The 16,570-nt window shown below is 34.9% G+C and overlaps 1 long non-coding RNA gene across 1 annotated transcript in view; it reads right to left on the reverse strand.

The window, feature by feature from the left end:
• LOC122491886 overlaps window positions 1–16,570 on the reverse strand; it is a 79,605-nt gene that overhangs the window by 34,511 nt on the left and 28,524 nt on the right. The window contains exon 2 of the long non-coding RNA XR_006299474.1: window positions 14,798–14,849. This is a non-coding gene — a long non-coding RNA (uncharacterized LOC122491886). The remainder of the gene's footprint in view (window positions 1–14,797; window positions 14,850–16,570) is intronic.

Genomic DNA, 16,570 nt, shown 5'->3' on the forward strand with positions numbered 1-16,570 from the left:
AAGAAGGTAAGAAGTATGGAGTCATGGTTTGGGGAGAATTGGATCCTAGCTGCTGCAGAGAGAAGGTAGCCATTGTCACAGAGAAGGACAAGAAAGAGAGAGAGAAGGGCACCCGAAGAACACACAAAGAGAAGCTTTCCCCAGAGCTGTTGGTTTAGAAAATGAGAGGAACTGAACTTCATGAGTTCTTGCAACCTGCAGGGCTTAAAGCATGGAGTTTTAAAGGTCACTGGACTTAGCTAGGATACAGCCTAGAGGGCACTGTGCTATTCTTAGAGAGAATGCAAACAACCCAGGGGCATACAGCGTGGAAACAATCATCTGAAGAGCACCTAGGGCACACAATGGGGAGAGGCAACCTTCAGGAAGACACCTCTATGGGAACAAAGGAGCTGGCTGGTGCCACTTGCCTCCCCCATCTCTCAGCATAAGCCGGGAGTCCCTGCAGGGAGCATAAGAGCATGGATAATGGCTGCCTAACTTACTTACATTAAGCTCTACATCCATGCACTTCAGTGGAACTTACCTTCTCAGTCACATCTACCTCAGTCATAGCCTGGTGAGCCTCTCCCCCAGAAACCAGCACAAACCGCTGTCCACACCACATCTCTCAGAGATTTTGCAAAGCCTCAGTTCTGGTGGAGGTAGTGACAGGTCTCATTTCACAGATTAGCGTATACCTAGTTAAAACTCACCACATTCAGCACAGGGACCAAATTCTGTCCACAAGAGGCAAGGAGGGCCTCTGCAAATGACTAGTCTGAAGGATAGGTGCAGCCAGAACACAAGAGCAGACTGTACACAGCAGACACTCTCTGACGTGCCAGCCCTGGGTACTACAAGACCTCTTCATCTTAAGGCTACTACTTTCAGGAGCAGGAGACATAACTGGTTTTTCTAACACAGAGAAGCAGCCAGAAACTTAGACAAGATGACAGGACAGAGGAATTTTTCCCAAATGAAAAAACAAGATAAAGTCACACCAGAGATCTAAATAAAACAGATATAAGTAACATGCCTGATGGAGAATTTAAAGCAACAATCAAAAGGATACTCACTGGACTTGAGAAAAGAATGGAAGACATCAGTGAGACCCTTACCACAGGGATAAGAGTTAAAAAAGAATTAATCAGAAATAAAGAGTACAATAAACAAGATTAGAAACACGCTTGATGCAATGAACAGCAGGCTGGGAGAAGGAGAGGAATGAATTAATGATCTAGTAGACAAAGTAATGAAAAGCCATGAAGCTGAACAAAAGAGAGAAAAAAGAATTACGCAACATGAGAACCGACTTAGAGAATTCAATGACTCCATCAAACATAATCACATTCATTATATATGAGTCTCAAAAGAAGAAGAAGAGAGAGAAAAGAGGACAGATTTATTTGAGGAAATTTTGGCTGAAAACTTTCCTAATCTGGGGAAGGAAACAGACACCAGATCCAGGAGGTAAAGAGAATTCCCAACAAAATGAACAAAAGTAGGCCTATACCAAGATACACTGTAGTTAAATTTGCAAAATATAACGATAAAGAAAAAATCCTAAAAGCCTCAAGACAAAAGAAGTCCCCGGGGCACTTGGTTGGGCATCTGACTTCAACTCAGACCGTGATCTCGCAATTTGTGGGTTTGAGCCCCATGTCGGGCTCTGTGCTGACAGCTCAGAGCCTGAAGCCTGTTTCAGATTCCCTCTCTCTCTCTCTCTCTCTCTCTGTTCCTCCCCCACTTGCTGTTTGTTTCTCTCTCTCAAAAATAAGTAAACATTAAAAAATTAATAAAAAAAGAAAAGAAAAGACAAAAGAAGTTCCCGACTTACATGGGAAGACCCATAAGGCTAACTGAAGAGCTCTCCACAGAAACCTGGCAAGGTGGAAGGAAGGGCATGATATATTCAATGTGCTGAATGGGAAAAATCTGCAGCCAAGAATAATCTATCCAGTGAGGCTATCATTCAGAATAGAAGAAGAGTTAAAGAATTCCCCAAACAAAAACGAAAGGAATTCATGACCACTAAACCAGCCCTGCAAGAAAGATTAAAGGGGACTCTGAATAGAAAAGAAAGACCAAAAGTGACAGTATAAAGAAAACACAAAGGCAGTAAAAATGAATATTTCTGTAAAACACTAGCCAAGAAACTCATAAAAAAGGATATAAAGTATAATAACACATACCTAAAATGTGAGGAGGAGAGGAGAAAAGAATGTGTTCAACCATAAACAATCATAAAATGTAACATAGACTGTTACATGCAGAATAGGTTATATAAAAGCCTAATAGTAACTATATATCCAAAACACTAATAAACATGCAAAGAATAATGAGAAAGAAATCCAAATATATCACCAAAGAAAATCAACAAAATATGAAAAAGAGAAAGAAAGAATCATAGAAAATTATACAGAAACAACCACAAAACAAGTAATAAAATGACAATAAATATACATCTATCAATAATTACTTTGATAATGTAAAGGGACTAACCTCTCCAATCAAAAGATACAGGGTATCAGAATGGATTAAAAAAAAAGGACCCATTTATATGCTGTCTATAAGAGACTTATTTCAGACCTAAAGACACACACAGATTGAAAGTGAGGAGATGGGAGAAATATTTATCATAAAATGGCCATTAAAAGAAAGCCAGAGTAGCAATACTTATATCAGGCAAACGAGGTTTTAAGAACAAAGACTGTTAAAAGAGACAAAGAAGGGCACTATATAATAATAAAAGGGACAATTCCAAAAGAAGATATAACAACTGTAAATATTTATGCACCCAACAGGAAACACCCAAATTCATAAAACAATTAATAAAAACATATAGGATCTAACCGATAGTAATACAATAAGAGTAGGGGACATTAACACCCCACTTACATCAGTGGACAGATTATTTAAACAGAAAATCAACAAGGAAGCAATGGCTTTAGACACACTGGACCAAATGGAGTCAGCAGATACATTCAGAACACTGCATCCTAAAACAGCAAAATACATTCTTTTCGAGTTCACGAACAGATAACATATGAGGCAACAAAACAGGCCTCAACAAATACAAGAAGATTGAAGTCATCCCATGCACCTTTTTCTGACCATAACACTATGAAACTAGAAGTCAACCACAGAACAAATCTGGAAAGAACACAAATACATCGAGGTTAAAAAACATGCTACTACACAATGAATGGGTCAATTAGGAAATCAAAGAAGAACTTTAAAAAAATAGATGGAAACAAATGCAAGTTAAAACACAATGGTTTAAAATCTTTGGAATGCAGCAAAAGCTGTTCTAAGAGAGAAGTTTACAGCAATACAGGCCTATATCAAAAAGCAAGAAAAATCTCAAATAAACAACCTAACCTTACACCTAAAGGAGCTATAAAAAGAACAACAAATGAAGCCTAAAGTCAGCAGAAGGAAGGAAATAATAAAGATTAGAGGAGAAATGATATAGAACTAAAAAAAATAAAAAGAAAGAAAGAAAAAAAAAAGAACAGATCAATAAAATCAGGAGCTGTTTCTTCGAAAAAAAATAAAATAAAATTGATAAACCTCTAGCCAGGCATCACAAAGAAAAGAGAAAGGACCCAAATAAATAAAATCACAAGTGAGAGAGGAGAAATAGCAACAAACACCACAGAAATACAAACAATTATAAGAGAATATTATGAAAAAACTATATGCCAACAAATTGGACAATCTAGAAGAAATAAATTCCTAGAAACATATAAATTACCAAAACTGAAACAGGAGGAAATAAATAACTTGAACAGACTGATAACGAGCAAAGAAATTGAATCAATAATTTAAAAACTCCAAACAAACAAAAGTCCAAGACCAAACTGCTTCGTAGACAAATTCTACCAAACATTTAAGAAGAGTTAATACCTATTCTTCTCAAAACAGTCCAAAAAATAAACAAGGAAGATAAACTTCCAAATTCATTTGATGAGGCCAGCATTACCCTGATACCAAATCCAGATAAAGACACCACAAAAAAAAGGAGAACTGCCAACCAATATCTCTGATAAATATAGATGCAAATATCCTCAAAAAATACTCAACAAAACATTAAAAAAATAATTCACGATCAAATGGGATTTGTTCCTGGGTTGCAAGGGTGGTACAATCTTTGCAAATCAATAACATGATACATCACATTAACAGAAGAAAGGATAAGAACCATACAATCATTTCAATAGATGTAGGAAAAGCATTTGTCAAACAACAACAACCATTCATGATAAAAACTTTGAACAAAGTAGGGTGAACGTACCTCAACATAATAAAGGCCATGTATGAAAAATGCACAACTAGTGTAATCTTAAATGGAGAAAAACTCAGAGCATTTTCTCTAGAATCAGGAACAAGACAAGGATGTCCACTGGCACTACTTTTGTTCAACGCAGTAGTAGAAGTCTTGTCCAGAGCAATCAAACAACAAAAAGAAATAAAATGCATCCAGAACCACAAGGAAGAAGTCAAACTTTCAGTATTCACAGATGACATGATACCAAATATAGAAAACCCAAAAAACTCCACCAAAAAACTACTAGAACTGATAAACGAATTCAGTAAAGGCTAGGATACAAAATCAACATACAGAAGAAATCTGTTGCATTTCTATACACCCAGGGTGCAGCAGCAAAAAGAGAAATTAAGGAATTAATCACGTATACAAGTGCAACAAAAACAATAAGATACATTGGGATAAATCTAACCAAAGTGGTGAAAGACCTGGAAATGATAAAATACTGATGAAAGAAATTGAAGATGACAGAAAAAAATGGAAAGACTCCATGCTCATGGATTGGAAGAATAGTGTTAAAATGTCAATATTAACCAAAGCAATCTACATATTTAATGTAATCCCTATAAAAATATCACTAGCATTTTTCACAGAGCTAGAAAAAAACAATCCTAAAATTTGTTTGGAACCACAAAAGATCCCAGTAGCCAAAACAATATTGAAAAAGAAAAAGCAAAACTGGAGGCATCACAATTCCAAACTTCAAGTTACATTACAAAGCAGCAGTAACCAAAACGCTATGGTACTGGCACAAAAACAGACACATAGTTTAAAAGAACAAAATAGAAAACCCAGAAATAAATTCACAATTATATGGTCAACGAATCTTTGACAAAGTAGTAAAGACTATCCAGTAGGCAAAAGACTGTCTCTCCTACAGATGGTGTTAGGAAAACTGGACACCAACAAGCAAAAGAATGAAACTGGACCACTTTCTTACAACATACACCAAAATAAATTCAAAATGGATTAAATATCTAAATATGAGACCTGAAACGATTAAAATCCTAGAAGAGAACATAGGTAGTAACTTCTTTGAAATTGGCTGCAGCAATTTCTTTCTAGATAGGTCTCCTGAGGTAATGTAAATAAAAGCAAAAATAAACTATTGGGACTACATAAAAATAAAAAGCTTTAGCACAGTGAAGGAAACAATCAACAAAACTAAAAAGCAACCTACAGAATGGGAGAATATATTTGCAAATGACATATCCATTAAAGGATTAGTATCCAAAATATATAAAGAACTTATAAAAATCAACACCCAAAATATGAATAATCCAATTAAAATATGTTCAGAAGACAATGAAAAGACATCTTTTTTTTTTTTACAAAGAAGACATACAGATGGCCAACAGACACATGAAAAGATGCTCAACATCACTGATCATCAGGGAAATGCAAATCAAAACTACAATGAGATACCACCTCACACCTATCCAAATGGCTAAATTCAGCAACATAAGAAACAACAGGTGTTGGTGAGCATGTGTAGAAAGAGGAATCCTCCTCTTCACTGATCATGGGAATGCAAACTGGTGCAGCCACTCTGGAAAAAAGTATGAATGTTCCTCAAAAAGTTAAAAACAGAACTACCCTATGGTCCAATAATTGCATTACTAGATATTTATCCAAAGTAACCTTTCGATAAAGAGTAATTCAAATTATGGAAATTATGGAATTATGGAAAACTCCCTATTTTGGAAAAAGCCTAAGTGTCCAACAACTGATGAGTGGACAAATAAGAAGTGGCATGTGTGTGTGTGTGTGTGTGTATGTGTGTGTGTGTGTATACATATATATATATACATATGTATGTATACATACATATATATATAAAAGAATAGAATAAAAAAAGAATAGAATCTTGCCATTTGTAACAGCATGAATAAAGCTACAAAGTATTACAATAAGTGAAATAAATCAGTCAGAGGAAGACAAAAATCATATGATTTCACTCACAGGTGGAACTTAAGAAACAAAACAAATGAACAAAGAAAAAAAGAAACACACAGAAAAACAAACTCTTAAATACAGAGAACAAACTGGTGGCTGCCAGCAGGAAGGTAGATGGAAGGATTGGTGAAAAAGGTGCAGGAGATTAAAAGTACACTTACTGTAATTAGTAGTGAGAAATGTGTAGGATTGTTGAATCATTATACCTGAAACTAATACAACACTGTATGTTAATTTTATTTCATAAAGACATATATACTAATACATGTTAATAATGAGTAGTATATTAAAAATTATTTAAATTTCAGATTAACTTAATTTTTATGTATTTTTAAATGTATGTAATATATTCTGAAACTAATATACCTGAATATACAACACTGAATACATACCTGAAACTAATACAGGTATACCTGAAACTAATACAACACTGTATGTTAATTTTATTTCATAAAGACATATATACTAATACATGTTAATAATGAGTAGTATATTAAAAATTATTTAAATTTCAGATTAACTTAATTTTTATGTATTTTTAAATGTATGTAATATATTCAAAAAGTAATATGTAGGGGCGCCTGGGTGGCTCAGTCGGTTAAGCGTCCAACTTCAGCTCAGGTCACGACCTCGCGGTCCGTGAGTTCGCGCCCCGCGTCGGACTCTGGGCTGATGGCTCAGAGCCTGGAGCCTGCTTCCGATTCTGTGTCTCCCTCTCTCTCTGCCCCTCCCCTGTTCACGCTGTCTCTCTCTGTCTCAAAAATAATAAAGTAATATGTAATTAATATGACTAAAATAATAAAATATGTATATTGGGCTGGTATTCAAAGTATTTTATTGCTAAATATTCCATTATGTTTGGAATCTTTTTTTGTTTGTAAATTCCAAATAGTTAACATACAGTGTAATATTAGTTTCAGGTGTACAAATATAGTGATTCAACACTTCCATACGACATCAGGTGCTCATCACAACAAGTGTACTCCTTAATCCTCATCACCTATATATATATATATATATATATATATATATATATATATATATATATAAATCTTCTTTATCCACTCATCAATTAATGGACACTTGAACTGCTTCCATATTTTGGCTAGTGTAAATACTGCAGTCAACATAGGGTTACATATATCTTTTCAAATTAGTGTTTTTGTATTCTTTGGGTAAATACCAACAGTGCAGTTACTGGATCATATGGTAATTCTATTTTGAATTTTTTGAGGAAACTCCACACTGCTTTCCACATTTTCTTCAACCAATTCACATACCTACCAACAAACACAAGGGTTTCTTTTTTTCCACATTCTCAGCAATATTTGTTTCTGTTACAAATATTACAGATATTAACCATTCTGACAGGTATATAAAAAGTGGTATCTCATGGTGGTTTAAATTTGCATGTCCCTGATGATTGGTGATGTTGAGCATCTTTTCATTTATCTGTTGGCTATCTGTATGTTTTCTTTGGAAAAATGTCTATTCAAGCCCTATGTCTATTTTTAATGAAATTATATGGGTTTTTTTGGTGTTGAGTTGTATAAATTCTTTATGTATTTTGAATATTACCCCTTTATCATATAAATCATTTGCAAATATCTTCTCCTATTCAGTTGGTTGCCTTTTTATATTGTTCGTGGTCTCCTCTACTGTGCTAAAGCTTTTTATTTTGATGTAGTCCCAATAGTTTATTTTTGCTTTTGTTCCCCCTTGTCTGAGGGGACATAATCCAGAAAAATGTCCCTGGCTAATGTCAAAGAAATTACTGCCTATGTTTTCTTTTAGGAATTGAATGGTTTCAGGTCTCACATTTAGATATTTAATCTATTTTGAGTGCTTTTGTATACGGTATAAGAAAGTGGTTCTTGCAATGTTGGTGGGAATGCAAACTGGTGCAGCCACTCTGATAAACAGTGTGGAGGTTCCTCACAAAATTAAAAATAGATCTACCCTATGACCCAGCAATAGCACTGCTAGGAATTTACCCAAGGGATACAGGAGTGCTGATGCATAGGAGCACTTGTACCCCAATGTTTATAGCAGCACTTTCAACAATAGCCAAATTATGGCTAATAATTGAGCTTAATTATGGCTAATAATAAGAGCCTAAATGTCCATCAACTGATGAATGGATAAAGATGTGGTTTATATATACAATGGAATACTTTTTGGCAATGAGAAAGAATCAAATCTGGCCATTTGCAGCAATGTGGGTGGAACTGGAGGGTATTATGCTAAGTGAAATAAGTCAGTCAGAGAAAGGCAGATACCATATGTTTTCACTCTTATGTGGATCCTGAGAAACTTAACAGAAGACCATGGGGGAGGGGAAGGAAAAAAAAGAGAGGGAGAGAGCCAAATAAACTGAGCGGTGATGAGGGGTGGGAGGGAGGGGAGGGTACGTGATGGGCACTGAGGAGGGCACCTGTTGGGGATGAGCACTGGGTATCGCATGGAAACCAATTTGACAAAAAATTTCATATTACAAAAAAAAAAGTGGTCCAATTTCACTTTTTTGCTCGAAGTTGTCCAGTTTTCCCAAAACCATTTGTTGAAGAGATTGTCTTTTTCCCATTGTATATCCTTGCCTCTTTTGTTGTAGATTAATTTGACCATATAAGCTTGGGTTTATTTCTGGACTTTCTGGTTTATCCTATTCACCTACCTCTTTTGGTGTCAATACCATACTGTTTCGATTGCTACAGCTTTGTAGTTTATCTTGAAATCTGGAATTGTAATACATCCAACTTTGTTTTCCTTTCTCAAGATTGCTTTGGCTACTTGGGGTCTTTTGCAGTTCCATGCAAATTTTAGTATTATTGTTCAAATCTAAAAAATGTTGTTGGTATTTTAACATTAATATTAATTTAATATAAACGTTGTTAGTATTTAATCTGCATTAAGTGTGCAAATTGCTTTGGGTAGTATGGACACTTTAATAATATTTGTTCTTCCAATCCATGAGCATAGGTATCTTCCATTTGTTTGTGTCATCTTCAATTTCTTTCATCAGTGTTTTATACTTCTTGAATTACAGGTCTTTCACCTCTTTGGTTAAGTTTATTCCTAGGTCTTCTGTTAATTTTGGTGCAGTTGTACATGGGATTATTTTATTCATTTCTTTCTGCTATTTTTCTATTAGTGTATAAAAATGCAACAGATTTCTGTATATTAATTTTGTATCCTGTGTATGCTCAATTCATTTATAATAGTATATATTAATATTATGTATTACATATTAATATAATCAATATCATTACAATATATCAATATTGTACAATATATTAATATAATAATAAATTAATATATTATCATTATTGTTGTCTTATTTTTTTGCTAATTAATGGCACAAAAATTTTTATATGAATATTGTATGATCTCTAATTACATATTTTCCTATGAGCTGTTTAATTATATATGCTTCATGTTTTTCTTTTCTTTTTTTTTTAATTTTTTTAATGTTTATTAATTTTTGAGACAGAGACAGAGCATGAACGGGGAAGGGGCAGATAGAGAGGGAGACACAGAATCGTAAGCAAGCTCCAGGCTCTGAGCCATCAGCCCAGAGCCCGACGCAGGGCTTGAACTCACGGACCACGAGATCATGACCTGAGCTGAAGTCGGATGCTTAACCGACTGAGCCACCCAGGTGCCCCTTCGTGTTTTTCAAAAACATAAAACATTGTTTAATATTTGTGGATAAATAACTTTCATTGTCAGTTTCTAAATTTAGTTTATTTCTATGTTTGGTAGTAATAGATGGTAGTAATAGATGAAAATGATATATCTATCATTGCATAATATGTACAACATAATATATACACAAAGGATGAGGTTCAGTCTTTATAATAGTATATATAAATGAATGTTTCCAAGAGTCTTGGAAAATCTTAATAATATCACCTTGTGTTTGCTCACTTTTCGTCACTATCATTGTTTCATCATGCATTATAACTGAAAGAAATTGTAGTCTGTTGATCAGTTTTTCGTTATTTGTGCTTGTATTACTTGTGTTATCTTCTTTACAAGAGTCATTTTAAGCCATTTGTATGTAAATTTTATGGGGGCTAGATTACTTCCGACTATATAAAATTATGAATAAATTCCATTATTTGGCTAGACACATAGTCACATTGAAATCACATGAGGGCAAACAAAGACACTGTGGATCTTCCCCTCTTCTCCATCCTTCTCATCTGTCCCCACCCATCCTCCTGCTCTTTCTTCTTTACCTGACATTAGACTTTTCTGGTATACGTAATGATAAACAGAAGAATCCAAAACAAAATCTCTAACATCTACTTAAGATTTAGAACTTACAGGAGCCAATATATGCAATTACACTTTCATATTACTACTACCTGTTGTCACTGCATCACATCTGCATTAGATAACACATCCAAAACAAGCTCCATTTTATACCCTAAATTTCTTTAAAATGGTTTGATTTCACAGAGGTCCTAACAGTATCATTTTATCAAAATTTTCTGAGAGATCTCTGTCAACAACTGTCCAGCCTAAATCATGGTCATTTCCTTTTGCCTCATTGTAATTTAAATGACTTCATACTATTTCAGGAGTGGAAATAAGCTTAGACGTTAGCTCTTTGAAAAAAAAAACATTAGAATTGGGCTAAAATAATCACCTACCTCCTTCTGATGATTTCACATGTGCCATCAACTCTCCAGGATTATTTGATTTGTTTATATGAATTTTTTTGTAAATGCACCTGTCATATTATCAACATATTGCCAACAAAAAACCCACTAAGTTCAAACAATTATTATTTTAAATAAAAGTTTAATATTAGTCATATTATATCTTATCAATGTTATTACTTAGCTTTTCACATATGGTTCCTGCTTTAATTCCATAAATTAGGAATATCTTCATGCTTTAAAATTATAAAGTATTAAAACAATAAGGACTCACCATTTTTCTGCCACTTCTCTTCTAATGAGTATATTATGAAAAGAACAAAAATAATTGCCCAGTATAGACAAGAAGAATTAAATAATTTACTAAAGATAGCATTAAGTAAAAATCCCCTGAATGTGAATTAAAATTAACTTGGAGAAAAGAGGGTAATAAATTGGCCTCAAGCATAGATCATATTAAACATAAGATTATTATCGAATGTTAGCTGTGCTTTTCTTTGAAGTAGCAGGTTTATCACTTTTAAAAATTGAATGCCATTGGTTAATTTGATATAAAAAGTTTGTGATTTCCAGATAGCAAAAGGGTACTCATTAAAAATATTTAAATAATTAAAGTGTCCTTTTTCTATTTCAACATGATGTTATCGAACTAGTGTTCTCAGATCAGCTCTTGGCTTGAATTAGAGGACAGGTCTGCTCTGCTTCCTCATAATCAAGAATTTTTGAAACAACAAACTCTAATTAAGGGGCAGAATGTATTTTACAAGGGTATGACATCATGGCCTTTGCCAAATTAACGAACAGATTATAGTATGGACAGAATAATAAAGTCATTGAATTGTATATAGAGTGGATGTCATAAAATGCATATTTTGCAGAAAGAAAAACAATTAAATGTCAAGGAAATTCAGCCCACCATTTTACCCAATATTTATACCATTGCGAACCTAACATTGAAGGCTAACTGAGCTCTTCTCTTGTTCCACATTAATTCTAATGTTATTCTCATGGTTTAGTATAATTTTTTTCATATAAAATGATCCCTACTGAAGGGGATCTCTACTGAAATTCTTTATTGAATGTTCACATGAAGGAACAGCAATATATCCTAAAGCTAGAAATACTGACAAATTTCATGTTGAGCTCGAAGGTGGCATCTATATAAAGGATTTTCAAGGGTAGTTTGGATTACAGTCATCCTCACTTGTCTTAAAGATCTAATACACAGGAGCGCCTGGGTGGCTCAGTCGGTTAAGCGGCCGACTTCGGCTCAGGTCATGATCTCGCGGTCCGTGAGTTCGAGCCCCGCGTCAGGCTCTGTGCTGACAGCTCAGAGCCTGGAGCCTGTTTCAGATTCTGTGTCTCCCTCTTTCTGACCCTCCCCCGTTCATGCTCTGTCTCTCTCTGTCTCAAAAATAAATAAACATTAAAAAAAAATTTAAAAAAAAGATCTAATACGCAAATCTTTCCCAGCTGCACTACCACTAGAGTTGATGCAATTTAAACACGAATTTCAAGGTCTCCTCCAACTCAGTCTTATCACAGTGAACTTTAGCACTGTCATATATTTCTGGAGCTTTCACTATTTTATGTCCCATTTTAAATTAGTTTACATGGGAAATCATGGCTCTTTGGTGCCTCTAGTATTTTCTTAGCCAGAATTTCTCCATTACATCTATAAGCTTTAGATTGTTGTTGGAAATTTTATGGCTTTAGGATTTCCTGTACGTGCTCAAGAAGCTAATGTCAAATTCATTTTTGCAACAGACAATGCATTCTTACATAAAATATATGAGCTAAGCACCCAATTCCACACAGCTTCAGTATCACTGGAAATTATTTGAATTATACCTAACCAATAACTATTGCATTGTTAAATCCCAACAGATTTTCCAGAATCCTTTTTGCCACAATTTCTAGTCAAAATCACATGAAAGTACCTTATCTTGAAAAGTAAATCTCTGCTCTCTCGACTGAGATTCCTAGTTTTCAGTCTCCTGCTATAGCAAGCAGCAACAATTGTTTATTAAAAACATGTATAACATAATACATTTCATTTTATTTATTTTTAGAAGGCTTCTTATTGGGGTGCTTGGGTGACTCCAATGGTTAAGCATCCGACTCTTGGTTTGAGCTCAGGTCATGATCTCACAGTTCGTGTGGGATGGAGCCCCATGTCAGGTTCCACACTGACAGGAGAAGCCTGCTTGGGATTCTCTCTCTCTGGACTTCACCCACACACAACCTCTCTCTCTCTCTTTTTTAATAATTTACTTCAATAACTAATAATAAATAATATAATAATAAATAACTAATAATAACTAATAATAAAAAGTTTATGATTAAATAAAGGTTTCTTATTGATTGGTCCTGAGGGTATAGGATGAATGATATTTATACTCTCCTCTTCAGATTATAATAAAAAATAGTAAAGTAGAATATAAAAGCTAATTTTAAAAACTTAAGTGATATTAAGAGTATGGGAAGTATACCCAGGGAGTTTAGAAAAGAAAGGAACCTACAATATCAAAAGAAATTTGTGGTATCATAGCAGCGTTACAGTGAACAGGGTACCTTGAGGGAAGAGAATACTTTTTGTCAAGCAGAGGAGTGAACAGTATCTATGCAGAGGAGACAGTCAATGCATCAAGGTGTGAACAAGCATGAATATCAGGAGATGAGTGCAAAGCACAAAACGGGGTGGCATTGAAACCTGAGTATAAGAAGTAAGAGTGGCAGGAATCAATGCTAACTATGTAGATCATAAGACATTGATCATTCTAAGACTTTAGAGTCCTCATCCAAAGGGCAATGATATCTTGGAGGTTTTTAAGCAGAGAAAAGATGTGATGATGTGAGCATTCCAGCGGAAATGTACAGAATGGATCCAGTAGGAGAAACAAGATGACCTGTACCTATAACCCAAGTAACAAATATTAACAGTTTTAATTAAAGTAATTAATAGAGAGATTATGGAGTAGGATCAACAGAACTTTGGGATAAATTTTATTTAACAAACAAAGGAAAAAATGAATTTAGGATGACTCAAAGCTTTGTAGCTAGGAAAATTATACAAATATTTTTATTTTTACCCGATAAAGGAGTAGAACATGTTTGGGCAGGGAGGAAATGAAGGAGGTAAGATGAAGAGGTAAATTTCAAAGAACTTCAACTTTAAGGCATCCACATGAAGATATATCAAGTACATAATTGGAATGATCTCACAGGGCAATTTTCAATATAATACAATATAATACAATACAATATTAGAAAAATATTCCATAGAAAACACTCTCAATAAATCAACATGTATAAGTTACACAGAACAAACTGTTGCTATACTATTTCAAGACTATACTATTTCAACCACAAAAAATATCTGAGAAGTGCAATTAAGCCACTAGCTGTTTTGAGCCAAGAAAAAGTTCCAGGAATTTTTATCAGCTTTCCCTTGTAAGATTAATAGAATAACACTAAGCAACTATACAAAATAACTAACATTTTCAAAGCTGGTCTAGCTATATACATTTTATGTCCTTACTAAATTTATGTCAATTTTCTAAATGGTGATATGACAGGAAAGCCACAATGTAAGGATATATGAGTCAAGATGAGCTAAGTTACACTGTGGTAAAATATACTCTTAAATCTCAGTTGTTTATCACAGCTTGTCATTCAACCAGAGTTCCTTGTGGGTAAAAAGGGATTGTTCTCCTTCTGAGAACATAGAGATCCAGGCCAACTCCCACAGTAATCTGAAATTTGCCATCCTAACATGTGGCCTCCTATGTTTTATTGGCCGGGAAAAGAAAGATCAAGGAGAAACACAGTGATAAGGAAGTAATTCACAACTTCCACTTACCTTCCTGTTTGCCAGAACACGATCACATGGTCACATCTAACTGCAACTGATGCTGGAAAACATAGAAAAGCACATGGATATTTAATGAGCATTATTTGTCTCTGTCGATAGAGACGATCATAGAAAGGTGAAATCAGGGAGGAATGTTTCAATAATCTCTTTATTGCCTCTTACGGAAACTAGATCATACTAAAAATCTAGACTCTTCAGTTACCAGAGATTCAGTTTATTCTTATAGATAGACACTTTTTGAAGAGTATCAGGTGATAAGGTTCTCAAAAAGAAAAAGAGAATCCAACTTGTTCATATGTTACCTTTTTTTAAAATTTTTTTAATGTTTATTTATTTTTGAGAGAGAGAAAGACAGATTAAGCAGGGCAGGGGCAGAGAGAGAGGGAGACACGGAATCCAAAGCAGGCTCCAGGCTCTGAGCTGTCAGCACAGAGCCCGACACGGGGCTCGAACTCAAGCCGTGAGATCATGACCTGAGCCCAAGTCGGACGCTTAACTGACTGAGCCACACAGGCTCCCCAATCCAGTGATCTTTTTTACTGCACAGTATCCCTCTAGGAGAGTCATTCATTCTCTATCTGTAAATATATAAGATTCTAGCTGGAATTATCTCCAAGACTATCTGGAATCACCATACATAAAAATTTGCCTTTCTCTGTCATTCTTGCTACTGTTGACATTCATGATCATTTTATAAAACAGCTATCTAAGAAAAAGAATCAGAGAATAAGTCAATTGCTCTTACATGTAGATGACCAAATCTGATAGCCCAGTAAGTATCATTCATGTGTTAGATGTACACAGCCAGTCTCTAAATGCTTCTTCATACACTTACATAATACATTCACCTATTTATGTATTTACTTATCTATTCAGCAATTATTTGTGTGTGCGTGTGTGTGTCTTCAATGTCTTAATCTCTGAGAATTAAGAATGAGTAAGTCAGCAGCTGACTGCCAAGAATTTTGTCTTATAATGCTGAATCAAAGAGCCAATAACATGCTAAGAGTGAAAGGAACCTGACCTATGAAACCAGGAGACTGCTTCTCTCCCTGATCTATTATGAAATTCCTCAATCTGTCTTGAGTCAGATTCCTCCACAGAAGGAAAGGTGATTGGACCTGGAGGTCATGAGCCTGAACCAATAGCCTCAGCTCTGAACTCTCTAGCTCCCATTTTCTTTTTTTTTTTAACTTTTTTTTTTCAATGTTTATTTATTTTGGGGACAGAGAGAGACAGAGCATGAACAGGGGAGGGGCAGAAAGAGAGGGAGACACAGAATCGGAAACAGGCTCCAGGCTCTGAGCCATCAGCCCAGAGCCTGACGCGGGGCTCGAACTCACGGACCGCGAGATCGTGACCTGGCTGAAGTCGGACGCTTAACCGACTGCGCCACCCAGGCGCCCCTCCAGCTCCCATTTTCAATTCTTAGTCTCAGTATTCTTCCATGCATTTAAACACCATTTCCCTTCTACTTAACTTGAGTAAATGTATATACATTACAAATGAGAGGTTACTGACACAAGTAGAAGTAAAAACAGAACACTTCTGCTTCTATTGGTCTCCTATAAAAAAAAAAAAATAAATATCTAAATACCATGAGAGCCTTCTGTCTCCCAATCTTTCTTTCTTTCTCTCTCTCTCTCTCTCTCTCTCTCTTTCCTCGAATTTACCTTTGGGATATCACATGGGGCAAGCTCAATGACTTAGATACCATGATATACTTCTCAACATTATTTACATGAAAAAATGTGTATTATG

This window comes from Prionailurus bengalensis, chromosome C2 (genome assembly GCF_016509475.1).
Source record: "Prionailurus bengalensis isolate Pbe53 chromosome C2, Fcat_Pben_1.1_paternal_pri, whole genome shotgun sequence".
Taxonomy (NCBI): domain Eukaryota; kingdom Metazoa; phylum Chordata; class Mammalia; order Carnivora; family Felidae; genus Prionailurus; species Prionailurus bengalensis.